This window comes from Hesperophylax consimilis, chromosome 19, assembly GCF_061612785.1.
Source record: "Hesperophylax consimilis isolate HC1 chromosome 19, BYU_Hcon_1.0, whole genome shotgun sequence".
Classification (NCBI taxonomy): domain Eukaryota; kingdom Metazoa; phylum Arthropoda; class Insecta; order Trichoptera; family Limnephilidae; genus Hesperophylax; species Hesperophylax consimilis.
In genome coordinates this window covers 17,431,563-17,445,788 of record NC_142854.1, presented here as the reverse complement: position 1 = coordinate 17,445,788, position 14,226 = coordinate 17,431,563, and positions in this window count along the sequence as shown.

Sequence of the window (14,226 nt, the reverse complement as noted above, 5' to 3'; positions counted from 1 at the left end):
AAGGGGGATTGGAGAGGAGAGATGAGACCTGGGAATACACATTGTGGAACCAGAAGACATAGCCGCATACCCAATTACAACCCTGGTGAACTTTATAAGAGGGACCTGGTGACTGTTAAAGGAATGAGGTAAAATGAGGGTTTACAGAATGGGCCTAAAGTTCAAGTGCTCACGGGAACTATATGTTAACCGTCTCCGCTCTATAAAAAAAAAGAGACAGAGTACACAATTTGGATTAGCTACTTCGATCTAATATTCAAAATTTATCTAATAATAGTGCCGGCATAGATTTCCATTCAAATCTTCATGGAAGGCATTTCTATTTGAAATTGTGTGTATTATCTTTTCTGTGGTGGTCACTCTCTCTCTATCGCTACTATCCCCGGCATAAGCGACCTTCTACCACTTCACTTCACTCTGTACTCGATGTACTAAGCAGTTCGAGCAATGTGTGGAGTTAAGACCGCCCCGGGTGCTGACAGGTTTTAATTTTAATTTTAATTTTAATTTTTAATTTTAATTTTGTCTGTTTGTGTGCTTAGTTTATTTTCGTAATAATGCACAACATACACAACCTCAAAACTTTACTTCAAATCATACAAAACCCCGAGCAACGCCGGGTGACACGTCAGCTAGTTAATTTATAAACCATATATAATTTGTCCAAAAATACGTCGCTATCTCAATGAAAAAAAATTGCAAACTTTCTTCAGGAGGTAGGTAGATATGTCACACATAATATTTTAAAATGTCTAAATAAACACCATGCAACAAATTTGAGAAAACGGATACGGAACACACAAAAAATGTACAGACAGACGAAATGGTTATTAGTCGAAATTCGAGAACGCGATAACTTTCAGTGTATTTTTTAAAGTCGAAAAAAATTAGGATAATATAGTTATTTGCATTTTTTTACTTGGTAAAATAAATCTTCTATACCGATATAAATTATCCAATTTTTGATTTTACACTAAAACGATGTATTAATAAATAGATTATTATTAAAAAAAATTCGATAATTTGTTGATCGCGCTTTCGGAGTATCTGGGTCGAAGGCTTGGAATAAACTCCCTCCGGAACTAAGATCCATAACAAGTCCAACAGAATTCAGGTCTAAACTAAAAACTTACCTTTTTAAGCTGTCATACCCTTAAATTAAATATACCATTCCTGAGAGAAAGTCCAGTTATATCCTTTCATGTCCTAAATCCTGTATCTAAATTTCGCTAATAAACAATTATTAGTTAATGTTAATTAAGTGTTAATCTAAAGTGACCTAGCGGGCAAGTATTGTACTGTATATTATCTCCATATATAGTTAGTAATAACATAGATCATTCTAGAAATGTATTACATATTTGTACGGCGCCCTTGAGGTGATTTTGCACAAAAACGGCGCTATACAAATCATCATATTATTATTATTATTTTTTAAGACATCAGAATGAAGCAATGTAAAAGTGTGGAATAAGTATGGATAAGATACATTAGGTGAAGGTTAGGTTAGCTTAGTAACTAGAGTTAGGTTATGTTGGGTTAGATTTGTAACTGTCCGGCATCCTTAAATGGGATATGTTGTAAGGATGAAAGGAGGGGGGAGGGAAAAAAGATGGGAAGAGAGAAGTGGGAAAGTACCTGTCTATTCAAAAACGGCTAAAGCCATTTCGAGCAACGTTTGGCGATACTGAGTAGATGCTTACCACTGTCTAGATGGGTAGGTTAGGTAAGGTTATGTAAGGTTAGCTTAGTGAAGATTGTGTTAGGTTAGGATAAGCTTGACTTGGTTAATTAATTAAATGAATATAATTTCTCCCCCCGTCCTGGCAGCACTGGAGATAGCAAAGCCGTTCATTGCACCCAGCCGAGAGGTGAACGACTTCTCTTTCTCTCGCCGCTCCCGCTCTCTCCTGCACCCTCACCGCATAGCGCCGTCCCTCTCCCACGCGCGAAAACTAATTTCTTCGCGCGATGTTACGTGTGTCGTGCGAACAACAAACAGGGATGCGAAAATGCACGGTGACGTAATTATTTGTTATTGTAATCGTTTCATCACCAAAACAGAACTGTAACTAAACAGAACAGTGACAAAACAAAACAATGCGCCCCTGAGGTGATATCTCACAAAAGCGGCGCTATACAAATAATCCAATAAACAAATAAATAAATAAATGATAAACCATTCCACAGTTGACCACAAGCACGAATCGTAGAGGTGACCCATTGACATGATATGTAACAATGTCAACACTGTATGCACAGATGCAGAATGGATTGATGACGCTAGTTCCTCAGAGTATTTTCCATTGAAATACTTGTAAAATACCCGCCGTTTATTAAGATAAGAGATTGCCCGTTTCTGCACAGAGTCAAGGGGTTTTACAGGTGATTTTGGGCTTCAGACCAGAGATGGCGGCCATATTCCATAGTGGGGTACACTTGCGATTTGTACAGCGTCAAAAGTTTTGAAAAGAAAGAAGAAAAATTAAACTTGAAAAATGAAAGCAAAGATAGAAAATATGGAAAAGAAGAAAAACAAGGAAAAGGAATGAACACATAAAACATACAAAAGAAAGAAAAGAAGGAAAGGAAGTAAAATAAAAAAAGGAAGAAAGAAAGGAAAGCAAAGAAAGAAAAGAAAGAAAAGAAAGAAAAGAAAGAAAAGAAAGAAAAGAAAGAAAAGAAAGAAAAGAAAGAAAAGAAAGAAAAGAAAGAAAAGAAAGAAAAGAAAGAAAAGAAAGAAATGAAAGAAAATAAATAAAGGAAATAAAAGAAAGAAAAGAATGAAAATAAAGAAAAGAATGAAAATAGAGAAAAGAAAGAAAAGAAAAGAAAGAAAATAAAGTAAAGAAAGAAAGAAAAGAAAGAACGAAAGTAAAGAAAAAAAAATTAAGAAAAAAAATAAAAGAAGTAAAGGTAATAATAGAGAAAAAAAAAGAATGAAAATAAAGAAAAGAAAGAAAAGAAAAAAAGAAAATACAGAAAGAAAAGAAATAAAAGAAAAAAAAGATAGATAGGAAATAAAAGAAAAAAAATGAAAGAAAGTAAAGAAGAATAGAAGGAAAAAAAGACAATATTGAAAATGAAAGTAAAAAAAAAGAGAATACTGAAAATATTATTATTTTGCAATGACAAAAAAGATAAGCCGTTGTGCCAACCCCGCAGCATATCGGCACAAGCAACAGGCCCAATAATTGTGTGTGCAATGGCAGCAGTGATTAGCTGCAAACACACCAACCAACGTACGTATTACTTGTTGCTTACTGGACAGGCCCATTGTGTGTGCACACAGCACAGCACAGTCCCTTAGTCTGTCAACGCCAGGCCGCGAAACCGGTCACCACCCGGCTTATCAGATCTGGTCACCAAACACGGCTAAAGCCATTTTAAGCAACGTTTCACATTTTGAATGTTAGTACTCTAGATCGATAAAGCCCTACATCAAAACGATATTGACGATATCCGTCTTCTGTGGTCAGTTAGCGATTTTTGCAAGCACGGTCAAAATATTAATCCGACAGTTGGTAGACAAGTCGCTGCTTTTATCACGGCCTGGAATTTGACGGATAAACTGTCAATATGCACAACTTTTTAGATAATAACTGGCTTATTAAAGAATGGAGGTAAACTAAGCTCTTAGAGTTGAAAGAAATCTATACACGATCCATATACTTAATTAATTCATCTAAGACGTGATGAATTGAATCCGTTTTAGCTTTGAGAAACAAAACTGGTCAGTTATAACTGTTATGAGGTATGACTAATGACCTCATAAACTAAATAACTACCTTTGAGTGTCAAAAAGTTCAAGCGGGCTCCCAATGTATATTAAAGTTAAAATTTCAATAAAATTGTCAATTTCTTAGTATTTTTAACTTTCGCATAGCTGTCTGACGTTTAGGAATGTCAATTCACAGAAAGATGTGCAAGTGTTGCCAGCGTATATCGAATCTGATTCATTGCGTTAAGGAGAAGCTTAGTGCTAAATCACTATTTTGATTAATCTTTATTGCGAATTGGTGTACATTGTAAATACAAAAAAATATACTTTATGTAAATTGAAGGTTTTCCTATCGTTTCGCTTTAGTAGAATACAAATAAAAAAATAAACTACTCAATAAAAAATATAAATGTAAACTACTAAAAAAAATATTTTTGAATGGAAATGTATGAACGCATAAAGGAAACTATTTAAAAAAAATACAGTATTATAGCTAAGATTATCTGTGACAGTTTCACTTGATTAACTTTTTTGCTTTCTTATAAAATTATTTATAAAATAAATAAAAACCGGTTTTGAGCTTGAAATCGAACGTTTCTAGACTCCGTTTGTCAAGCGATTTTAATGCCTATTACCTACAATATAAGGTATACCAAGAATGTACACATTTTTGGCTTGTAGCTTCCTCTTAAAACATTGGTCTGTAAATTGGTATAAAAATCATGGTTACGTTATCTTTCCGATATTGTTATCGGAAATTATATTTCACTCTACTAAAGACCACAGAACGAACCGTAAATATCAATCATCATTTTTTTAATACAGCTACGCTATCAAGTTACATCCCGTGATTTTTCATGAGTAAAAGTAGTATGAAAATAATAACAGCTAGCATTAGAGAAAACGTCTTACAACTATATTGTTATCAAAAGAACAGTGTGTTATTAACACGCAGCAATATAAGAGACGTTAAACGACAGCCATAACAAGAAAGGCGAGAATCTCTCTTGGTCGAGATTTATGTAGCGTTGCCTTACAACAGTTGCAACACGAGCCATAATCAATTCGAATCCAATAAAACTAACCTAACCTAACCCGAAATACATACGCCTATCCTAAGCGAGACTTGTATGGTTGTAGAGTGAAGTCAGAGTCTCATTTTCAACGGTAGATAATATCGTTTTTTGGAATGATTAACTCACTGGAGTCCCCTACGTTGCCCCGACTTAGGCCAGTGTCCGCCAAACTGTGGAAGCCTAAAAATTGTATATTTTAAACTAGCTGATATGTACCTGGCGTCGCTGGGGATTATCCTTAGGAGATAGCCATATACGATGACGTACTTTTCTGTAGGCCTTTTTAATATGTACAATTCCGTAATAAAATATTTTCATATATCTTATAAGAATTAGCCAGCATTAGCAATGTAAGCGTCCAAAAAAAATTTTTTACGACTTGATTACAAAACATCGACTTTTCTCTACTTTCTATAAGTATAATATGCATGTATTATACATATAAATCTTCGGGAAGAAATTTTATAAATGAAAATGAAAACCGTTTCAAAATCCTTTGCGTAGTTTTTTAGAGATAATTCTAATCCTATCTCTAAATAGTATAAAATAAAGTCGCTATTTGCGTCTGTCTGTTTATGCGCTTAGTTCTTCTAAACTACGCAATGTATTTTAATAGAGTTTTCGGTAACATTTAGAGAATTTCTTACCGAAGGCTTACATATATAATACATGCATACTACATTTGTAAAAAGTATAGAAAAGCCGACTTTTTATAATCAAGACGTAAAAATATATATTCGGGCACTACATTGTTAACGCTGGCTAAACCTTATGAGATACATTAAAATAATGTACTACGGAATTGTATATCTTAAAAAGGCCTACAGAAAAGTCTTACGTCATATATGTCTATATCCTAAGGGTAACCCCCAGAAACGCCGGGAACACGTCAACTAGTTAATTTATAATGTATTCATTTTTAAGTAAATTCAACATTTACCTCAATATTCAAATAAATATTTGTCACGTTTATAGTGGTGGACGCGACACATGAGAGGGATACATTCCCGCTGGTGTACACTGTACAGTGACTAAGCGTGGTGAGTGTGAGCGAGTGTGAGTGAGTGAGCAAAATATTTATAAAAAAACGTTTACTTTAAGGCGAAGCTTAATGCCAAATCACTATTTTGATTAATCTTTATAACGAATTGGTGTACGTTATGAATACCAAAAAATAAGCTTTAGATAAATTGAAGGTTTTCCTATCGCTTCGCTGGAGTAGAATACAAATAAAAAAATAAGTTACTCAATAAAAAATATAAATGCAAACCACTAAAAAAAATATTTTTTCAATAGAAATGTATGAACGCATATAATAAGCAACTTTTAAAAAATACAGTATTATAGTCGAGATTATCTGTGACATTTTCACTTGATTAACTTTTTTGCTTTCTTATAAAATTATTTACAAAATAAATAAAAAACAGTTTTTTTCTTGAAATCGAATGTTTCTAGACTCCGTTTGTCAAACGATTTTAATGCCTATTACCCACGGTATAAGGTATACCAAGAATATACACATTTTGGCTTGTAACTTCCTCTTAAATGCATTTTTATTCGACGTGCCGCGGAAGAATCCCATTAACCAGAGTGCTGTAAAGTAAAAAATGTTTGGCAGACACTGCCTTAGATGAATTAATAGAGTGAAGATAAGTTACTGAGACAACGCGCCAGGTTTTACTGAACTAGGTCCAGTGGACATACTTTAGCGACCCATTCATATCGGCCATCCTTTTCATATGCAGTGCTACATTTTTTGTTTGATTAGTATGAATATAACTTGTCTTGTATTTTTACAGTGTCATTGCTTTTTTACATCACAGTACAGTAGACAGTAATTTTGCTCTTATTCTGAACGTTAAGTGTGCAAAATTTCATCAAGATGTCTAAAAAAAATCTGCTTTAAGTGGTGGCAAAAGGGGAAAGGAGGTGGTTTTTCGAAATATTTTTACACAGTGTGCAAAATATCATCAATTTCGGAAGGAAACTGTAGATTTGTTTAAAAACAAACTCGCACGGGGCACTCCCACTGCTATATAAGGCGTTAGAGAGGTCAAAGAGCCCCCAATCCAGCCACGCAGTTACTGTACAGACGCATCCACAACCAAGGCACGGACTAATCTCACCCTATGAACCCAGGCACCCCTGCTAAGTCTCACAACGTAGCGAACCAATTAGAGTGACCTATGGCAGAGGTTTTGGTTACACAATGAATGGTTACCGAGGCAGTGGTACCCATACCCGCCTGCAAAAGTGTAAACTAAACTGCTGCCTTTCATTATAAGATAGGTATGAAGAAATCAACTCAAATCAAGCATTGCAATAATAATAATAATAACAATAATTGGATGACTTTTATTGCGCCGTTTTTGTGCAAAATCACCTGAAGGGCGCTGTACAAACTTATAATACATTTCTACAGTGATCTATGTTATTACTTAACTGTTTATGGAGATAATATACAGTACAATACTCACCTGGTAGGTCACTTGAGATTAACACTTAATTAACATTATCTAACTGTTTATTAGCGAAATTTAGATACAGGATTTAGGACATAATTGGAAAATTGAATATAACTGGACTTTCTCTTACGAATGGTATATTTAATTTAAGGGTAGGACAGCTTAAAAAGGTACATTTTTAGTTTAGACCTGAATTCTGTTGGACTTGTTATGGATCTTAGTTCCGGAGGGAGTTTATTCCAAGCCTTCGGCCCAGATACTCCGAAAGCGCAATCACCAAACTTAGTATTTGCAAGCCTGGCTAATAGTCACCAATCAGTATTTAGTGTCAGTAGGTAGGTACTGACAGGTTAGGTAGGTACCTGCGGAACAATTCAACCTAATTTTTGACACGTGCTATATTTATTTGGGTCGCAGAAGGTATAATCCAAGACGACAAAACTACAGAGGACTAGTTACATTTTTAGCTAAGATTAATTTAATTATGAAAATATAAAATAAATTATATTGTGTAATCAATCGTCATTAAACACATTAATTTCCGTTGTTTGTCTGTAGTTGTATTGTAACTCTCGTTCGAAATAATGCAAAATTGGTTTGAAAATTTTATCGAAAATTCTTCGAGTAGAACACGAAGCCGACGTAGCTCAGTGGTCCAGAGCATCTGACCGGACATCAGAAGGTGCTGGTTCAATTCCCGTCGGCGGCATTTATTTTTACCCAGGAGATAATTTTAATTTGTATGGATAATTCAGGCGACTAATTATTGCATATTATAATTTGTTATCCTTTGTCCTGTGCATAAAAAACATTGTCTTATAAACATAAGTCTATCATTAAAAAAAATCCAATGATGGTTTTTGAGGATTCTATGCGTCTTAAACCGGCAACTTTTGTGTTTTTTAATCGATATAACTATCAATCCTCTACATCTCTACAATATATTATTGCAAGACGATATTCGGGGAATAATAATAATTTCATAGTGTGCACTTTTTTATTGTTTCTCGGCGACCCAATTAATTCGACCGTGTCACAAAGCGCATATTTTTCAGTTTCAAAGTTCTAATCAACGCAAAAATACCGAAAAAATAAATGCCCGTAGCCATGTTTAATTGCATGCCGAGTTTTTTTGGCAAATTTTCAAGCACTTTCACGTTATTTCGCGACTTTCTTTAAATATGTGAAAAAATGCGATCGGAGACAATTGGCCGCAAAAAGCACGGGAACGAAACGTCTAGAACTAGATATTATAATGGTGCTGTATAGACACAAATAAACTCAAGTAAAACTGTAAAATGTGTATTTATTTATTTATAGCTGCCCCCCGTATCTCCAAAAAATATAGGTACGGAATTACAGATTGTAACGAACGTGAGACTGACATCTTCTATGAGAGGGACGGCGCACAGTGGGCTGAAAATCGCCTTTCATAGACATAGAGACTTTTCATTGGTATTTTTTTTGGCTAGAAATGGATTGTGCTGCTCATTACTATACTATAAAATTTCGTATGAAGCAATTGCGTGTACAAATGAACGAGTTATCATTTTTTTAAGAAAAAATTGTATGGCACTGACATTAAAAATGAGGCTATCTCTGGAATCATAAGGTTGGCCATTATATCCTTGCACACAGATATACTACTATTTATTTGTATTTTTTCGACATACTTTGTATTGTGGCGCAACATGCGATTTTTTTTTTAAATCCTCAAAGTTGAAAAAAACTTTTTTATGTTGATGATTCATTTTAATGCTTAAATGCTTTACATATGAGTATGCTTTATCTAGTTTGCAATGTTTTATTTACACTGCAAACCAAAACAGTTTAAGAAATCATAAAAGTTAGTTTTTTATTTATTGTTTTTGTGCTTAATTCGTAGAACTCCATTTATTTTTGAAAAATTCAATTAAAATTAAATTTTATGGCATCAGCAGAATCCATTTCTAGCCAAAAAAAAGACTCTTGAAAATTCAAGTCTCTATGTCTACGAAAGGCGATTTTCAGCCCACTGTGTGGCGTGAATTACGATTGTCCAGTATCTCTTCGTCATCACCTGTCATCCTAGACAAGTCCTAGCGTTAATTATCTAGCCATTGACTCCAATTATGGAGTGAATACAAAGCTGACTCAGGCAATTGCGTCTCTGTATGATGGAAGCGTTGGATGTTTTAGGGTGAACGGTGGTTTTACGGGGTGGTTTGATATCACAAAAGGTGTTAAACAAGGATGCGTAATGTCACCATGGTTATTCAATCTATACATGGATAATTGTATGCCAGAATTGAAAGAGGTGGGATTGGGCGCGAATTTGAGTAATTTGAAAGTATGTTGCCTGTTGTATGCTGATGATGCGGTGCTGATTGCTAATAGAATAGATGATCTACAGTCTCTCGTGTCTAGGATGAACGAAGTATGCATGAAAAATGAGTTAATGATGAATGTAAGTAAGTCTAAAGTAATGGTGTTTGAAAGAGAGAGTGCGAAAACAGTGTGCAATATAGTTGTGAATGAGGAATACTTGGAGCAGGTGGATGAATTTGTGTATTTAGGAAGTATGTTTACGAGAGATGGGAAGGCTGACAGAGATATTGATAGAAGGGTAAATGCAAGTAACTCTATTAATGGAGGACTGAACGCAGTTGACGCTAACAAAAAAATCTCCAAAGAAGCGAAGTTAGCAGTCCACAATGGAGTGCTGGTACCTACCTTGAAGTATGGAAGTGAGGCATGGAACTGGCAAAGAAAGGATGAAAGTAGATTGAATGCTGTTTAAATGAGATCCCTGAGGCGTATGTGTGTTAAAACCATGTATGACCGTGTGAGGAATGTGAAGATCCGCAAAAAGTGCAATGAAATACTCGAGTCGGGCCATGTCAAGAGTCAGAATAATAGAAGAGCATGTATGAGACGATGTATGAATGTGAATAAGGCAAGAAGTGTGTGCCAAGACCGAGTTGTTTAGCGGTCCGTCCTCTCTGCCTATCCCTGCGGGGAAACGGCGTGATGGTTAGTTAGTTACTTAGTTAGTTGACTCTCAAAGTGGGCAATATTGCCCACCAGTGAGCAATTCGAGTAAGCTTGATGATATTGCTTTGGGGGCGATTTTACGTACATAATTTGGTAAGCGATAAACATACTTTGTAACTGACTAACTAACTACTAAGCTGATTACCCGCAAGGGTAAGCAGTGGGGACAGACCACCGTCAACTTTGTCTTTGGCACACACTCCTTGCCTCATACATGGTACATCGTACCATACATGCACTGAGAAAAATAAGTATTGCAAATTTTTTAAAGTATCTTCAAATTATTTAATACGGTTAAAAACGGGATTGCAGGCCTTTAACGAATGAATTAACAGATTTCCTGATAAACTTTTAGTACATATATTATCACGATGACGTGATAATATATGTACTAATCAATTTGGTAGGCGGGAATGGGTACCGCCGCCCTGGGAACCATTTATTGGATGACCAACACCTCTGCCACAGGTCACCCCAAGTGGTTCGCTACGTTTGGTGACTTAGCAGGGGTGCCCGGGTTCATGGGTTAAGGTTTGCCCAGGTCTTGGTGACGGGTGCGTCGGCCCACCTTCTGCGTGGCGGGCCGGTTGGGAGATGCTGGTTGGGGGAGACCCTTTACAACCGGTTACCGCTGTCCGGGCCGCTCGATAGTACAGGGGCCCGACCCTCAGGCTCACGACTAAGGGTGGGCTGCCCCATCAGCGAGTGAAAAAACCCCGCCACTGCTGTTGTGCCGGTTCGTGACCGGAGGGGACCCAGCAGCAGCGTTTGGGGCGCATTGGATGCCCTCTCCAGCCGGACTCTCCCAGCCTATCGCCTAGCACCGCAGTGGGTGGGCTGGAACCAAACGCTCATCACTCCTGGACAGCCTGAACCCCAGATTCCTACCCACCCCTCATACCTTCCATTCCAGACCTTCCTTTCACTTCATACCCTTAAAAAAAAAAAAAAAATCATGAATATACATAAAAACATACATAACATATATACAACACATCTCGAACGCCCGAAAGCAGATCAGCATACAACAAATCGGCAAAGGAATGCAAAAGAATCATTAATAGGTCAAAATTCGAACACGACCTGCAGATCAGCAAAAAGCTGGCTGCCTGCCCGCATGGCAGCAGAGCATTCTGGTCCCTTGCGGGCTCAATAGGTCGGAATTTTCGCAAACCCAGTTTGCCACCTCTTACCAGACCTGACGGCTCACTAGCAAACACCGCCACCGAAAAGGCTAACTTATTAGGGAAAATGTTTGCGGAAAACTCGACCCTCGATGACGGGGGTGCTGTTCCGCCGTCGGTTCCTCACTGCGGCTTCTATATGAAAAAGCTGAGGATCCGGCATCGGGATGTATTCCACGTTATACGGGGGCTCGATGTTAACAAAGCTAGTGGACCTGATGGAATACCTGCCCTGGTATTGCAGAGGTGTGCTGCGGAAATAGTTCCAGTTTTGACAAAGCTCTCCAAAATGTGTAGCACTGTGCCCTCTGGTTGGAAAAAAGCGGTCATTCACCCTATTCCCAAGAAAGGTGACCGCTCCAACCCGGCCAACTACCGCCCCATAGCGATCACATCAGTTCTGTCCAAAGTGATGGAACGTGTGATCAACGACAAACTGCTCACATACCTCGAGAAGAACAAAATTATCAACGACCGTCAATACGGATTCCGGCGGAACCGCTCGTGCGGTGATCTTCTCGCGTCTGTGTCGCATGTTTGGGGGCGGTGCCTGGAACGTCACGGTGAGACCCAAACGGTCGCACTAGACATATCCAAGGCCTTTGACCGGGTCTGGCACCGAGGACTTGTCAACAAATTGCCTTCTTACGGACTTCCCGCATCCCTGTGTACGTGGATTGCTGACTTTTTAAGGGATAGGTCGATTCAGGCAGTTGCTGACGGTTTCACCTCATCCTCACAATCTATAAATGCTGGCGTCCCACAGGGATCGGTTCTGTCTCCGACTTTGTTTTTGTTGCACATCAATGACCTTTTGACATGTGCACCGATACATTGTTACGCGGATGACAGTACAGTTCATGATAGCTTTTTGTTTGACAGGCCCCCAAAGGGCACACAAACTCCAACGGCTCGGAGGGCTTTGAAGCAGAGAATGGACGGTTATCTCGAGAGTATTTCCTCCTGGGGAAAAAATAATCTCGTCAAATTTAATGTTTCAAAGACCCAATCCTGTCTGATTACGTCTAAAAGGGATCTAAATGATAATCTAGTCTCCTTCAACGGAAGCAATCTTCCGAACAGGCCTTCCATTGATATGCTTGGTGTAACTATAAGTGACCAGCTCAGGTATGGGGGCTCCATCGAAGCCAGATTAAAGCTGGCCTCTCAGAAGCTGGGCGTACTGTACAGGGCCCGCAGATACTTTAATAATACACAACTGCTGACCCTGTACAAATCGCAAGTGCGCCCTACTGTCGAATTTGGCAGCCATCTCTGGTCCGGAGCCCCTAAATACCTGAAAAAAACCCTTGACTCTGTGCAAAAACGGGCGGTCCGTTTGATAGATTCCCCAATCTTAACAAACGGACTGCAATCTTTAGAGCACAGGCGTCAGGTAGGTATGCTGTCCTTGTTCTATCGGTATTACAATGGAAGATGCTCTGAGGAACTAGCGTCATTGATCCCTTCGGCACCGGAGCGTAGTCGGGATACACGCCAAACGCGTGCCCAACATTTGTACACGGTTGACATTTGTCACATGAGAACGGGTCGCTTCTACGATTCGTTCTTAAGTTCAACAGCTCGGCTGTGGAACGAACTGCCGGCCTCTGTGTTTCCTCCCTCCTACAACATGGGACTCTTCAAGACCCATGTTCACTCCTTCCTCTCCACAAAAAGACCCTCCACACAGCATCCCCAAAGATGACATAGGCCCTGAGGGAAATTATTTTCCTCAGGGCCTCCTCTGTGGAGTTAATATAAAAAAAAAAAATATATATGTATATATATTACGGGAACTCGATATTACGGATAACCAATAATTTGAAGAGTTTCTTAATAAATTAGGAATATTCATTTTTCTTCGCGTACTCTTCTGTTGTTCTGAATCTTGACATGGCCCGACACAAGTATTTAGTTAACTTGATCGTGCCATGTCTTCCTCGGGTGTCCACTACTTCTACCATCCACATTTGCATCACACATCAAGCTCTATGTGACCAAACCAAAGGGTTAAATTCCTAAATGCGACCAATCTTGTTCTGATTTCACATCATATCGTCTTCAGAGATTAAACTATTATATTTGGAGAAATAGTGAATATAAGAGGAATCGTATGTTGCGCCATCTTTTACGTGAATTTGTCTGGTAATACTTATCAAATTATTTATAACACAACAATCTAATACTTACACACATAAATATTCAAATTAAATAATAATACATTTCACTTTCTCTTCGACCGCTCTTCCTACTGTGCATAAAATGAAAATCGTAACAAAATTATATATTATACAGATCGACATAATACATTATAACTTTGCATTAGTTTTTCATATTTTATCTTGATTATTTTTTGGGTAACCAAGCCGTGTTGAGCGTCTTCCTTCTAAAGCCAACGTGTTTCAGATTCAGAGATGTGCTTTATTTCAAATAAATCCATTTCAAATGGAAATGCAAAATGCAAAATGGGTATTTTCCATTTTGCATTTTAAATGCTTTTCTAAAAACCATTTTGCATTTTGCATTTTAAATGCTTTTCTCAATGCATTTTCCATTTTAAATGCTTTTTTGCAACATTCTTCCTACTATCTCCACTCATCTTTTTTTCATAAGCCCCAAATATCAGTCGGTCCTCAACCTCGCTATGAGAGATAATTTACATTTGTCAAGTTGCTCCCTGGTAGGAGCCCTGGCGATTGAGTGATACCATTACAAAAAATACTGAACATGGGGCAATGACGCTG